The sequence below is a fragment of the Rosa chinensis genome, chromosome 2, assembly GCF_002994745.2.
Source record: "Rosa chinensis cultivar Old Blush chromosome 2, RchiOBHm-V2, whole genome shotgun sequence".
In the NCBI taxonomy this organism is placed as follows: domain Eukaryota; kingdom Viridiplantae; phylum Streptophyta; class Magnoliopsida; order Rosales; family Rosaceae; genus Rosa; species Rosa chinensis.
In genome coordinates, this window is record NC_037089.1 from 30,745,061 (window position 1) to 30,759,823 (window position 14,763).

Sequence of the window (14,763 nt, forward strand, 5' to 3'; positions counted from 1 at the left end):
CACCTTACCTTACCTGGTCACAACTAAATTGAAATTACCCAACGGATTGAGTGACTATGATTTGTCTACAATTTGATTTTTATGTTGGATTAGATTTTGGTCAAGAAACTTTGATGTAATCATTGGCTATTATTAATAAAGTCTCGATTTATTTTTATTCAATGTCTTGGACATGTTTTAATTTCGAACTTTATTATTTTTCAGTATGTTTCCCGGAGAGCTAGAATGCCTCGTGGATAGTGCAACTACACATACTATCCTTCGAAATAGACAGCTATTTCTATGGATGACACCATCTCGATCTTCCGTGACTACGATGGCTGGATCATCTCAATTGATTCATGGTCGAGGACCAACCCAATTTATGTTGCCAAATGGCACAATTTTAAATGTCACTGAAGCTCTTTATGCTCCTAGGGCAGGAAGAACCCTATTGAGTTTCAAAGATATAAGAGCCAATGGTTTTCATGAGGAAACGCATTGTGAGAATGGACAAGAGTTCGTTTGCATCACCTCTAATGACTACGGATATAAAAGAGTCTTAGAGACACTTATGTGTCGATCTAGTGGGTTGTATGCAACCACTATTCGAATAATTGAATCCAATCATGTTATGAGAGATGATTTATGGGATTCCGACACATATAGGTTTTGGCATGACCGTTTGGGACAGTTATGCCTTGGAATGAAAGACAATTCCGAATCCGCTTTGTCTACGAACAAGGAAGCTATAAGTAATGCAACTATGAATCTCATGGAGAGTTCGATCCTGGCTGAGGATGAACGCTTGTAATGTAATTAATTAATTACATTAGTATTTTTTTCTATTATAGTATAGCTTGATCCTGCATTTTTGGATCATGGATCGAGCCAAGCAGCCTCTTTTACCCATCCTATATATTGTCCTTTTCGTTCTGTGTTGAAATAGAAACCGATTAGATTAGTAGGCTAGAGTTTTCAAAAAAGGTTTATTCATAGCATAGGAGAAACAGCTTTTTTCAATACCCCCTCATTATTAGTTAATAACCCTATTGATTGGATTTATATGTTTATTCTGATCGGAAAGATAAACCTATATACATATGTATACTTACTGAAATACTATCGCCAAATGATTAATGATGACTCCAACCGGTTCTATAATTTTTTTCTATCTATTTATATGAAAAATGAAAGAATTTTTGTGAATCGATTCAAAATCAAAATTGAAAAATGAAATAAATATTCATTGATCAAATCATTCACTCCATCATAGTCTGATAAATCTTTTTTTTTTTTCAGAATTGATTAATCAGATAAGAATAAAGATAGAGTCCCACTCTACATGTCAATATCGACAACAATCAGGTCGTGATATGATGATCCGTATCTTAAAGACTTCACACGGACATCCATTTTTCAGAACGAGAAGTAGTAACACTCGAATTTCGGATCAAGGAGGAGCTCCTGCGCCTCACGGCTCCTTTCCCCTTCAAGTTCGGCCACCACAGGCCGGCGCCGCCATCCCCCTGCGGCCCAAGGGTGTTTTTGACGCCACCCCTGCTCCTCTGACTCCAATTTCTACTTCTAAAGTCAATTGCGACTTTGTGGCTCAACCAAAATCCTCATTGGTTGTTTCTAAAGCCCATCATTCATTCTGCAAAGCCTGCTCTTTAGCAAAATTAGGATCGAGACCATCCTATGCAAAGGACATGAAAGAAAATATACTATTCTTGTAAAGAATCCAAGGTGATATTTGTGGACCTATTCAACCACCATGCGGACCATTTGGATATTTTATGGTGTTGGTTGAGGCATCGACACGCTGGTCACATGTCATGCTATTGTCCACTAGGAACGCTGCATTTGCTAAACTCCTAGCCCAGATTATTAAGCTAAGGGCTCACCACCCTGATCATCCTATTAAGTCTATACGGTTAGACAATGTTGGGGAGTTTACATCAAAAACTTTTGATGATTATTGCATGTCCATTGGGATTGAAGACGAACATCCAGTTCCTCATGTTCACACCCAAAATGGTCTCGCAGAAGCCACCATTAAACGACTACAAATGATCGCTAGGGCATTGGTAATGCGCACCAATCTCCCTATTTCTACTTGGGGCAATGCAATATTGCATGCAGCTGTGCTTATTCGTCTGATGCTCACTGCCACTCAACCCTTCTATGCGTCCCAGATGGTGACTAGATATGAGCCTAATGTCTCACACTTACGCATATTTGAGTGTGCAGTTTATGTGCCTATTGCACCGCCACAGCGCACCAAAATGGGTTCTCAACGACGATTAGGCATTTACGTTGGATATGATTCTCCAACGATTGTCCGCTATTTAGAACCCTTGACAGGCGATCTCTTTACCACTAGATTTGTGGATTGCCACTTCGATGAGACAGTCTTCTTGTCTTTAGGGGGAGATAAGAACATCAATGTTCAACAGGAACGACAGGAATTGTCGTGGTCTGTCCCCACTCTGTCTCATCTTGATCCCCGAACCGCACAGTCTGAAATTGAAATGCTGAGAATTCTCGATCTTCAAAACGTAGTAGAATCGATGCCTGATGCGTTTTCTGATATCTCTAAAGTGACGAGATCACACATACCTGCTGCAAACGTGCCTGCAAGGATTGATGTCCCTAAAATTAGAGGACATGACGCCACCTCAAGTGTACATGAGTATGACGCCAACGTCCCCACCCTTGGTGACATTGTGGCTAGGCCTACGGCTCCTGCCAAGAAGTGTGGGAGGCCTATAGGTTCGATGGATTCTCGCCCAAGAAAGAAAGCGAGTTTGGCACAAAATAATCCATTAATCATCGATGTAAATAATCCATCTCATGAGAATATTCCGGATTATGGTTATGTCCAAGAGACATCATTGGGGGACGCTCCAATGTCAGAACCAAATCCAGAGAATAGAGAGATCTCCATAAATTACACTAGTGTACATGAGATGATGGATAGAAATTCTATGGCAATTGATGATGCATTTGCATATCATGTTGCAAAAGAAATCATAGAATATGATGATATCGAACCTCGCTCTGTCGAAGAATGTCAACGAAGAGCGGATTGGCCTAAATGGAAAGATGCGATCCAGGCGGAATTGGATTCACTAGCAAAGAGACAGGTATTTGGGTCGATAACGCAGACACCCCTAGACATAAAACCTGTTGGTCATAAATGGGTCTTTGTAAGAAAGCGTAATGAGAAAAATGAGGTGGTACGATATAAAGCCCGCCTCGTGGCGCAAGGTTTCTCACAACGCCCTGGGATCAACTACGAGGAAACATATTCTCCCGTAATGGACGTTATAACGTTCCGCTACCTTGTCAGTTTGGTAGTTTCCGAAAAACTTGACATGCAGCTTATGGATGTGGTTACAGCATATCTCTATGGGGATCTAGATTCAGAGATATATATATATATATATATATATATATATATATATATATATATATATGAAGGTTCCAAATGGACTTCAATTACCCAAATCAAGTGGCTCTAAACCACGGAGCACGTTTTCAATAAGATTAAAACGCTCACTGTATGGATTAAAACAATCCGGATAGATATGGTATAACCGTCTAAGTGACTACTTGATTGGGAAGGGATATATTAATAATGAAATATGCCCATACGTGTTCATTAAAAGAACAAGTTCCGGATTTGCAATCGTAACAGTTTATGTCGATGACATGAACCTAATTGGAACTCTAGATGAGTTAAAGGAAACTGCTAAATACTTGAAATCCGAATTTGAGATGAAAGATCTTGGGAAGACACGGTTTTGTCTCGGTTTAGAACTCGAGCACCGTAGTGATGGAATTTTGATCCATCAGTCTGCATACAATCAGAAAATCCTAAGGTGCTTTAATGAAGATAAAGCAAAGCTTGTGTGTACTCCCATGATCGGTCATAATCTTGAGCCCTGAAAAGACCCGTTTCGCCCAAAGGATGAGCACGAAGAATCGTTAGAGGCCGAAGTGCCCTATTTAAGTGTAATAGGCGCATTATTGTACTTAGCTCAATGAACAAGACCGGATATCTCATTCGCAGTGAACTTGTTAGCTAGACATAGCTCTGCACCAACACGCCACTATTGGATTGGTGTAAAGACAATCTTTCGATACCTAAGAGGTACGATTGATATAGGCCTATTTTATCCCTACAGAGAGAAAAGATATGACAGAAATTTGGGATCGGACCCCAAGAGGCAAAGAGCCACCGTCCAAAGAATTGCCGCCGGCCATGTTGCCGCCGCCTACGCCGCCGCCGTCCAGAGTGGCCGGCCTCACCCTATCTCCCTCCATCAAAACGACAATGATGTTTTGATGGGTTTTGCTGATGCAGGGTACCTCTCTGACCCTCACAAAGGTCGCTCCCAAACAGGTTATGTCTTTACCATGGGAAGCACAACGATATCTTGGAGGTCTACAAAACAGACCCTTATTGCTACTTCCTCAAATCATGCAGAGATTATTGCTCTACATGAAGCCGTGCGTGAATGTATATGGCTAAGGTCTATAATTAGACATATTCAAGGAAGTTGTGGTTTGAAGTCTACCATGGATGAACCTACATGCATTTATGAGGATAATGCAGCTTGTATTGAACAAATGAAGTTAGGTTTCATCAAGGGTGACAACACCAAGCATATATCGCCTAAGTTCTTCTATAATCAGCAACAACAATCACTTCTAAAGATTGAAGTGAATCAAACCCGATCAGAGGATAATGTAGCGGACTTATTCACTAAGTCGTTACCTAAATCCACCTTTGAGAAACATGTAAAGAGCATTGGATTGAGAAAGTTATCCGAACTCTCATGATTGTAGCAATCAGGGGGAGATATCGAGATCAGGGGGAGTTATGATGTCTACATGTTTGATCTCGAAGAGTAGAGGACGTGTTGTACTCTTTTTCTCCTCCTCGAGCGTGTTTTTGTCCCACAGGGTTTTTCACTCGAGCAAGGTTTTTAACGAGGCAATGGATGAAGCGTCACCACCAAGTTTGAGTGGCACAAGGGGGAGTGTTGAAGAAAATCAGCTATTAGTGTGCCTAATCAAACTAGGAGTAGTAATAGGAGAGAAGATTCTAGAATTCCTAATCCTACGCGGATTAGTATTCCTTGTAACATTAGAATATGTATTTGTAATCCCTATATATAGGGCTCCTATTCTTAATAATATGACACACAATTCTCTCTACATTCTCTCTCGATTCCCTTTTTACTTAAACATTGCAAACTTTGTTTTCTGTATGTCCTTGTGTCATCATGATTTATATATTGCTCCTCTCTAAACTTCTTCATAGAAAAGCTTTTTAAAGTATGAGCTACTTCATAACTCTAGCATTCATATGATTAAGGAATCTGTAGTAAATGTAATATGCATATAGTATATATTTGGAGCACTGTATGCTTAGTGTTTCGCATAAGATTAGGTTGTGCACCGTATGCATAAGGCAAAAGACTTTAACACAACTATTACTTGAATGCAAAGTCTATGGTGACAGGTCTACTCGGTCTGGTCTGTCCTTTGAATCCAAACTTGTATTCTAAAATTTAACAGAGGAAGAAAAGTCTGGACAATCTCTGTCAAGGCTTGACAAAGTGATTTTCGCTTTCGTCACTTTCTAGTGCAGAACCTTCAACTTCTACAGAGTCTTGACTTGGCATGTATGGCTTAGCTAACTTCATCTCTCCTATGGAAATGCCCCAGATGAATCTCTATTTTCAGACCAAAACATTCCAGTTTGTGTGTGTTGCATGTCGAACCAAATGCAGCTGCAATTTGTGATCTGCATCTATGGAATGGGTTTAAGATATTTGGAAGCATACAAGATTGGTATGGAAATATATAATTGCAGACAGCTGTTTTGGGATTATACACAGAAGCAATCTTACAATGAACAAAGAAAATGAGACCATTGCGGCAAAGAAAGAAAGAAAAGGAAGTCACATAAGTCACATTTTTATAAACTTACAATTTGGCAAATTGAGAGTTGTGTTACAATGGAAACAACAATTACATCATGAATACAAGATGATTGCATACAGTCAGTACTGAAGCATGAATGAAATCATTATGCAACAAGCAAGGCTCAATTGGTTTCCTGATTAGATTAGTACTTGAGTCTCAGACACAATTTAGATAGTATTGAGAAAAGAACTTGGATTCGGAGGGATTGGGATGTCCACAGTCCCTTCCAACATAAGCAAAACCTTCTTCATAGAAGGACGAAGCGATGGCTCACCCTGGATGCACCAAAGTCCCACTTTAATCACCCTTTCAAATTGCCTTCTGTTTATCTCTTCATCCCCGAGCAATTTACTGAGCTCACCACCCTCACCAATTCATCCAAGATAGCTTCCTCCTTAGGAACACTCCAGTCCACATTCCTTCGACAGCACACAATCTCCAATAGCACAATTCCAAAGCTATAAACATCTGCTTTAACTGTAATGGGCATTTTCCTATGCCACTCAGGTGCAACGTACCCTTTAGTCCCTCTAATGCCGGTAGTGGTTCTAGTCTGGTCTTGCTGAAGCAACTTTGCCAAACCAAGGTCAGAGATTTTGGGGCACATGTACTCATCCATCAGTATGTTTTGAGGCTTTATGTCACAGTGGATGATCTGAGTATCACACTCTTCATGCAGATAAAGAAAACCCTGTGCTATGTTTCGAGCAATTCCCATTCTTTCTTCCCAATAAGGTTTCCTCTCAGGTGTGAAGAGTATATCTGCAAGTGATCCATTGCTCATGTACTCATACACCAAAATCTTCTTTGGTCCATCAAGGCAATACCCAAGCAAACGTACTAAACTCCGATGATGTGATCTGCCAATAACTTTCATCTCAGTCTCGAATTCTTTTGCTCCTTCAGCTGCAACTTTCTCTAGTTTCTTCACAGCAACTAGCTTTTGGCCACTCAACATCACCCCTTTATAAACTGTTGCAGAAGCTCCTCTACCAACTTCCTCCTTGAAATTATCAGTCATCTTCTCTAGCTGTTCATAGGCATATGGTAGCGGAGCCACATCCTCATTCCATTCAACATCACCATTGAGCTTATTCATCCTTTTATAAGCCCAAACATTATGTTTCCAAAATACAATTACAGAGATCACCAACAAAATGGACCCAAAAGCAGTAAATGAAACTCCAACAATAAGGACTGCAACTCGACTTTCTTTCTTGTTTCCCTTTGGATGGATAATATTATCTGTAGCTGGAGGTTTAGAAATACCAACTTTGATGAAAGCTGAGTTTGAAATATTTAACATTCTTCTTCCATAAGTCAAAGGAAGCCTCTGCTTTCTGCAGCTTCCATCTGCGAAAAGTGCGGCTTCACAGTTGCAATCCTCCAGGCAGGCCTTGTTGCACCCTTCTTTGTCTGATAATGACAAAGTCATGTATGCAAAATTTTGCCATCTTGTGCTGGGCAGTTCTTCCATGATGTATGTGAAGTTTTCATTCTCTGACTTGCAAATATCTGCAACTATATTCCTCCCACAGCCTGAAGTCTGATCCCCTGGCGTGATAGACTCAAATCCTGGAAGGCATTTGCATTCAGCTTCCATATCTCTTGTGACACAGTAACTATTAAATCCGCATAGACCTAAAGGGTCACACTTGTCTCTTGTAGATGACCACACAACTGACCAGTTTCCATTATGCTTCAAACTATATGAATACGTACAAGCGAAGAATTCCATCTACATTAAGTCTCACAAGATAAGATTTGCCTTCATCAGTAGCTCCATTCGTAAAATTGAGTATAGTGAAACCAGTATTGTTGAGTAAGTAGAGATGGCCATCAACATCCAAGTTTAGTGTCACATTCTCTCCGGTTCCTGGTGTCTTAGATGTATAGTACTCATATGGAGTACTTGCCGGGGCAGATACCGGGAACTGAACAAGGTTTCCATCAGTTTGCATACTGAGACGGAAAATGCCGGTTGAGCTATTACTTTCGGATTTAGCAGAGTACAACAATTCCCCTGCTCTCAAACGCTGTTTTGGCAAGATAGTATCAGTTGGAAGGTCAAAACTTTGCCATACTATTTCCTGATCGGAGTCGTATAGTACAAAGTTACCCGAGTCAAGCATTGAAGCAGAGAAAGCAGACTGAGTAATAGTCGCCACAGATGTTTCGCCTTGAGTCGATTGCAACGAAAGCCCGCCAGATGTAAAGAGCAAGGTGGCATTGTTGGAGACCAAGGGGTGATCACGGTTTGCAGTCCAGACTACAGTCTTTTCAGGCATTCCAGCAAGAAGTACTATCCAGACAGCATAACCATTGCCTTGCTTATAAAAGCCGAAGTCATACAGACCGGAGCTTGACAACCACGAGGGGTTGGAAGTGGGTGTTAAAGAAGAGTCAGTGCTTATATTAGATGGCCCCGCTTTTGCTTCAGCATTCAGGATAACTGCAAAGGCAAGAAGACAACCTACAAGAAAAGCCATGCAAGAATATCTTAGTAGTGTTACTTCTCTATGTTTTCTGATTTTTTTTCTCCTTTCTTTTTCTTTTATATAAGATATAGGATTGATTGGAAGTAAACCAATTTTTAATAGTCTAGCTTCAAAGGTCCTCACAAACTGCAAGTTGTGTTAGCCAAGTCAACATTTCATTATCTTAAAACATAAACAGACGTACATTATGCAGAGAATGAAAATTCCAGTGCAGTTGAAAGTGAATTCAAACTACTTTGTCTTGCCATGACGAAGATTGTACCCTAGACTTTTCTTCCTCTGTTAAATTTTCCAATTATATTTTCATTCCTTGAATTGACCGGAATGCATTAGATTTTCAAAACAAATTAATGATACCATACCCGGAATTTCACATCATTTGCATGCAGTTTACATTCAAAGGATGCACCAAACCGAGCGGACCTGTCATCAAAGACTTTGCATTCTCAAGAAATAATTAGGGTAAAAGTTATAAATAATCCTTATAGTTTGGAGTGATGCTCAAAATTAATCTTGTGGTTTAAAAATATTTAATTTTATCCCTGTGGTTCGCGAAACAAATTAATATTGGTCCAAAAGCTATTTTTGACAAAAATCCCTTATGTGCAAGGATAAATTTGTCATTTCAATTTAAAGTAGCAAAAGAAATTAAATGAAATAGCGTTTGAAAAATGAAATTAAAAGAATAGAAGGTTGTGGAATTCTTATTTTTATTTATTTTTAATTTCTTTTCCTATAAATTTTTTTAATGGTCCTTGCCCAAAAGCACCAAAATGAGCTAAACTTTTCCCACTTACCCCAGCAATAGATTTTTGTTCCCACATACACAATTTCACACCAAATAACCATTTTGCCCTCAATCCAATTAAACAATTACTTCAACTGCCACACACTCTCTCTCTCTCTCCACAGACGCCAGCGAGAACTCAAACCGATACCTCCGAGCCCGGGTTGCTCCATGACGGCGTCTCCGATGTCGGAGGGTACCAAAATTGCCGGAAAATTACTGCATAACCTGGAGGCAATTCTCAAGTCGCTCCCGGCCTCGTCAACTACGCTCTTGGCCTCTGCTCCGATCGTTTTGCAGAACCACCAGCTGCTCCGATCTTTTTGCAGAACAACTAGGCTCCGATCGGCCTCGTCGACGACACAGAACCACCAGCCGCCATCGTTTTGCAGAACCCGATCCGGCGGAGTATCAACACACCTCGATCTCTCTCCTCTCTCTCTGTCACCGCCATGGTCGAAGGCATTCAAGTGTGGTTTTCCGATGACAAGTTGTTCACCGAGCACTAGGCTGTAGAATCAACGGCACAAACATCATCTACGACCCCAGCCTCGCCAGAAGTAGTCGGGTCTGCAACCAGAGAAGGGAGAAGAGGACTTGGGTGCCCAGATTATTTTCTGGGTGCCCAAATTAGTTTTTTTTTTTTTTTTAAGTAATTTGGCAGAAGGAAAGGAAAAAAAATATTAATGTCTATTGGGGGCAATAAATGTCTATTGGAGGGCAATAGACGTTTTGAATTGATATAATCTCTTCATTTTTTTTTTTGGGGCAATAGACGTCTATTGAGGGGTAATAGACGTCTATTGGGGGGCAATACATGGCTGATGGTCGTCTATTGGGGGGCAATACATGGCTGATAGTCATCTATTGGGGGGCAATACATGGTTGATAATCGTCTATTGGGGGGCAATAGATGTCTATTGGGGGCAAAAAAAACATTCCAGTGAGATTTTCAGCAAATTTCGGTGGGCGGCAGCCAGTGACGGGAATCCGGCGGCCGGTGACCGGATTCCGGCGGCCGGTGACTGGGCTCCGGCGAAGTCTCCCATGGTTTCTCTCTCTTCCATTTTCTCTCTCTCTCTAAGTAACAAAGGGGTAAGGGTAAAATGGTATTAAAAAAAATTAAAAAACAAAAAAAAATCTTAATGGGGTATTAGGGAAGACCTCCTTAGAGTGTTTTGGGTAAGAGAGAATTAAAAAAACTTAATGGGGTAAGTGGGAAAAAAATCTCTAAAAATAGTGTAAATGGACAAAACCCCTTTTTTTAATTTATTTTGTTTTTTGTTTTTTTTTTTTTTTTATGAGATGACAAACTTATCCTTACATGTGAATTGCACATGAGAAAGTTTTTGTCAAAATTAGCTTTTAGACCAACTTTGATCAATTTTGCAAATCACAATAGTAAAAATAAATATTTTGAAACAACAAGGTTAATATTGAGTATCACCTCAAATCACAGGGACCATATATAACTTTTACCCAATCTTCTCACCCAAATAATTATACATTGATTCTTAATTACTATCTCCTCAATTTTGCCCTAACAAGCAACGGGTGCCCTAATGGTTAGCCAAGTCAACAATCTTCCAAGGTCCACACTATTAAATTTGGTATGAAAGATAATATTGTATTGATGATTTGTTTATACCGTGAGAATACAATTTTATAGGAACAAACGAATTGTTTTTTAAGAAAAGAATATTTGACTCCAGACAATTTAAGAGGATGGTTGGTCTTAAAATTGAATGATTTTGTTTGAAAATCTTTAAAGAATTAGTGCCAAGAGAATTTGGCAAAGAATGCAAAGCCATGGGATGGAATTATGTTTTTCTTATTTTTCAGAGATGACCAACAAATTTGACAACTCTAACATTATTGTTTCTGGTTATTGAGATTAGTTTATTTCGTTTTCCAAAACTTTTTCCTTTCAAACTGTAGCGGTCCATTTGATTAGGCAGTACGAAATGGTAGGCTTGGTCTTCGTCTCACTATTCCAATGTTTTAGACCTTTAGATCAACACTAGATATTCCAGCCCGCGCGATGCTGTGGGTATATTATTAATATGTTTAGCTTAATAATACAACATTTACAAACATTAAATACATTACATACCTACAGGCTACAAATGGTACTGTTTTACATTTTTCAAAATCTGGTGTCTCAAGCAATTGGTCATAGTACTGAACTAAAAGTTAAGTATTATGGTAAATAAGTGAGGGCTTAGGCTGATGATTAAGAAATTGTAGGGGGTCGATTCAAAAAAGAAAATCCCCGCAAAAATATTTAAAATCTTGCCAATTCCATATCAATTGGTGTAGTCCTTTAAGCTTAGCCACAGTCTGCTAGAACTTCTGGAATGTAAGCCTACAAAAGTGAAGTCAGGAGACCTTATGAGATAATCTTCATATCCAATCATAACACTATACATTATTCAAGGTTTATGTAGAACCAATAAAGAGGTCAGATATCGTTAAAAGTTGTACAACTAGCGGATACTTGATCAATTTTAGAGATTGAAAGAAGCTTAACATGTTATCGGTGCCATTCAATAGGGTTGCCCAAATATGTTTTCGGTCAATAACACCATTTTAAAACAACCAAAGACATTCTTAAATGTAAGAAGAAGAACCAATTAAAGACAAAACTACACTTACCAGGAGTGCCTTTTCACAATATTTTATTAATGTAAAAAAAAGGCAGAAGTTCTTTCATTTTTTCTTTCTTTTTGAAAAACTTTCACTACCAATTATCTAAAACTTTTCTAAAGCTCTCTGCCCTATACTTGTTAAGAAATGCTTAACAATCCATAAACCTGGCAAAAAAAAAACTACCCATATAAAGTTATTAGCTCTCAGTTTTCCCATCCAAAGACAAAGTCTGGATGCATACAAATTGAACCTTCACAGAAATCCTATTATATCCAAAACAATGTTCAATAAGATTTTGCTGCTACTACACACCAAATTCTTTTATTTTTGAAAGGGCCTATACCTTATTAAGCTGACCATTTCTGTAAGTCGTTTTACATAAGAACATTAAACTCCTAAACCCATAACTGTACATTCCCCAACATACTATGAATATGTTGTACACATCGTTATTCATGCAATCAATGCAATAACACATTTCAGTTTCAGTGTTTGTTTTGTTCTGAAGCCTAAAGGTAGAAAATGCAGGCATATGAATTCATAAAAAAACATTGAGAAGTGAACAATTGATTTAGCTAACCACAAATTAATTGGAATAAATGCTAACACTTCCCAAGAAAGCAAAAGGCAGCAATCCAAAAACTTAGAAACCAAAGTACGTAGTACTGTTAACTAAGCTTGTTTGTTGAAATCCCAAGCAGATTTAGACATTGTTATATTACTAAAATCAAAACAGAAAACTAATGAGTATCTTCTTGATAGTACAAAGAATTAAACAAATCTGAAATGGTTATTTAATTTAGTTTTATTAAGATGCTTTCAATATTTTTCTAAACAAACCTATGTCTATTAAGCTTCCATTTCTAAACAAACCTAGAACTAATAATTTTTTATAAGACTTTCAAACAGGGTCACTATAGTCCTAATTGCTGACCGAAAATTACATAAAACTGATCATCATGCTTCTTGGACCAAAAGCAAGAAATCCAAAAGAAGCCTACCACCAAAAACCTCACCCATCAAAAGCTGCACTTGAACACAAAGAAAATGCAGAATAGTTAATGAAACGATTGAAACCATAACATTAATAATAGAAAACTGAGCATATGGTATTAAAATTTGCATGAATTTCCAATTCAGTAAAAAGGAAACCAATCTGATTCAGATCTAAAAACTAAAACTGAACCATAGCCAATTCCAAATTCAACAGGAAAAAGGCTCACTTAATTACATATTGTAAAGCTAAAAACAGGTGTAGTCAATCAATAATATGGAGGAAAAACACAGACACACTACAATCAATAACATGCCCAATTACAAAGTCCCAAGAAATTTTCATTTGTAGTCTCTAAATGCTTCATTTTGCTTAATCAGTTTTTTATTTATTTATTACAAACCCCTATTACAAAATCCCAATAAATTCACAGCAAGACATAAATCATATTCAACTAGTTGTGAAAGTAATTGCAAGAACCCTAGCTGAACCTCATACAATACTAAATGAGCATTTTCCGCTACATTCATCCAATACAGAATTAAAGAACTAAAACCTTTCAACACTACTGAAATAACCCAATGATTGATTCTATAATTGATTGCCCAAAACCTAGAATTTAGCACAATTGAAACACCAAAACAAAAACCCAGAAAAAGAAATACAACCTCAGACAACTTGTGTCGATACTGTGTTCATCCTTATCGAAAATCCAGAAGCTCCAAACTTAATGACAATTTCAGCAACCTCTGAATCACCCAAACCCCTAATCAGAGACATACAAAGATTTAGAGTGAGTTTGCACATACAAACAAAGAAACCCAGTCCCAACCTTTCTGTAATCCACACAAAATCGAAAATCTCAGTGCAGAAATTATCAATATCAAAACCCAAATAAACAAATTTGCAAACCACCAAAGAACAAAAACCAAGATACCCAATCCCAAATTAAAGCCCCAAACACCTAAAACAGATAAATCAATAATGAATGTTTCAAATTGAAGAACAAAGAGAGTGGCTACTTACAATGTAGAGAAGCCATTTATAGTTAATTAGGAAAAAGGTAATTGGGTTCTGGAGCAAGTTCCGATGCAAACCGGAAGCAAGCTGGCGCTTAATCTTTTCTAAGCATGTCTCTCACAGAAGACCCAGAAGACCTCTATCAATCTCCCAGTCTCTCTCTCTCTCACTCTATGAAAGTCGAATGGCAACATTGTAATAAAGAAACAATGAGGGGCAAAAACGTAAATCAACATGACCTTTACTGTTCAAGGGGAGATAACGCTCTAGTATAGGTAATTGCCTTGCAGAGGGCATTTGGTTGGCATGGAATTGTATTGAATTGAAGCAGCACAAACAATTACCATTATTTTCATACTCATGTCCTTGATGAATTTATTGATTAACACAACTGCAAGAAGTCAGTCCATGGTTAGTCCGCAGCCATGCATGGAAGCAAAGAGAAAATGAAAAAGAAGCAGATCGGAAAAACACTGACAAGAAATATCTTTTTTTTTTCCTAGAGTTAACGACAAGTTAATTGGAGTTCGATGAAAGACCAAAATTTGTGGAAGAGTGATATGTCAATTGTCACAACCTTTAAATTAGATAGAGAATCCAAAGTTTATGAAATTGAAGTAAATTCACACCCTCTCACTTTAGAAGAGTTGGAAACAAATGGATCAAGCTCCTCTAAAGTGAGTAAGTCATGAAGTTCGTGAATTTCATAAAATCTCCGACCTCCATATAATCTAATGGCTCAAAAATTTCCGTGTCAATTAACAAAATTTTAGAAATTTCTTTCCCACATTAATTTTTTTTATTTATTTTTATCAAATAAACAACTAGTCTAT

At 38.2% G+C, this 14,763-nt stretch overlaps 1 long non-coding RNA gene and 1 pseudogene across 1 annotated transcript; both read right to left on the minus strand.

Moving 5' to 3' along the window:
• Window positions 1-6,149: 6,149 nt before the first annotated feature.
• Window positions 6,150-8,471, minus strand: LOC112184100 (annotated as a pseudogene).
• A 2,954-nt stretch (window positions 8,472-11,425) lies between these two features.
• On the minus strand, window positions 11,426-14,061 carry LOC121051423. The gene is made up of 3 exons (XR_005805670.1): window positions 13,937-14,061; window positions 13,579-13,676; window positions 11,426-11,632 (listed from the first exon to the last, which is right to left on the minus strand). It is a non-coding gene; the product is annotated as an uncharacterized LOC121051423 (long non-coding RNA).
• Window positions 14,062-14,763: the final 702 nt, after the last annotated feature.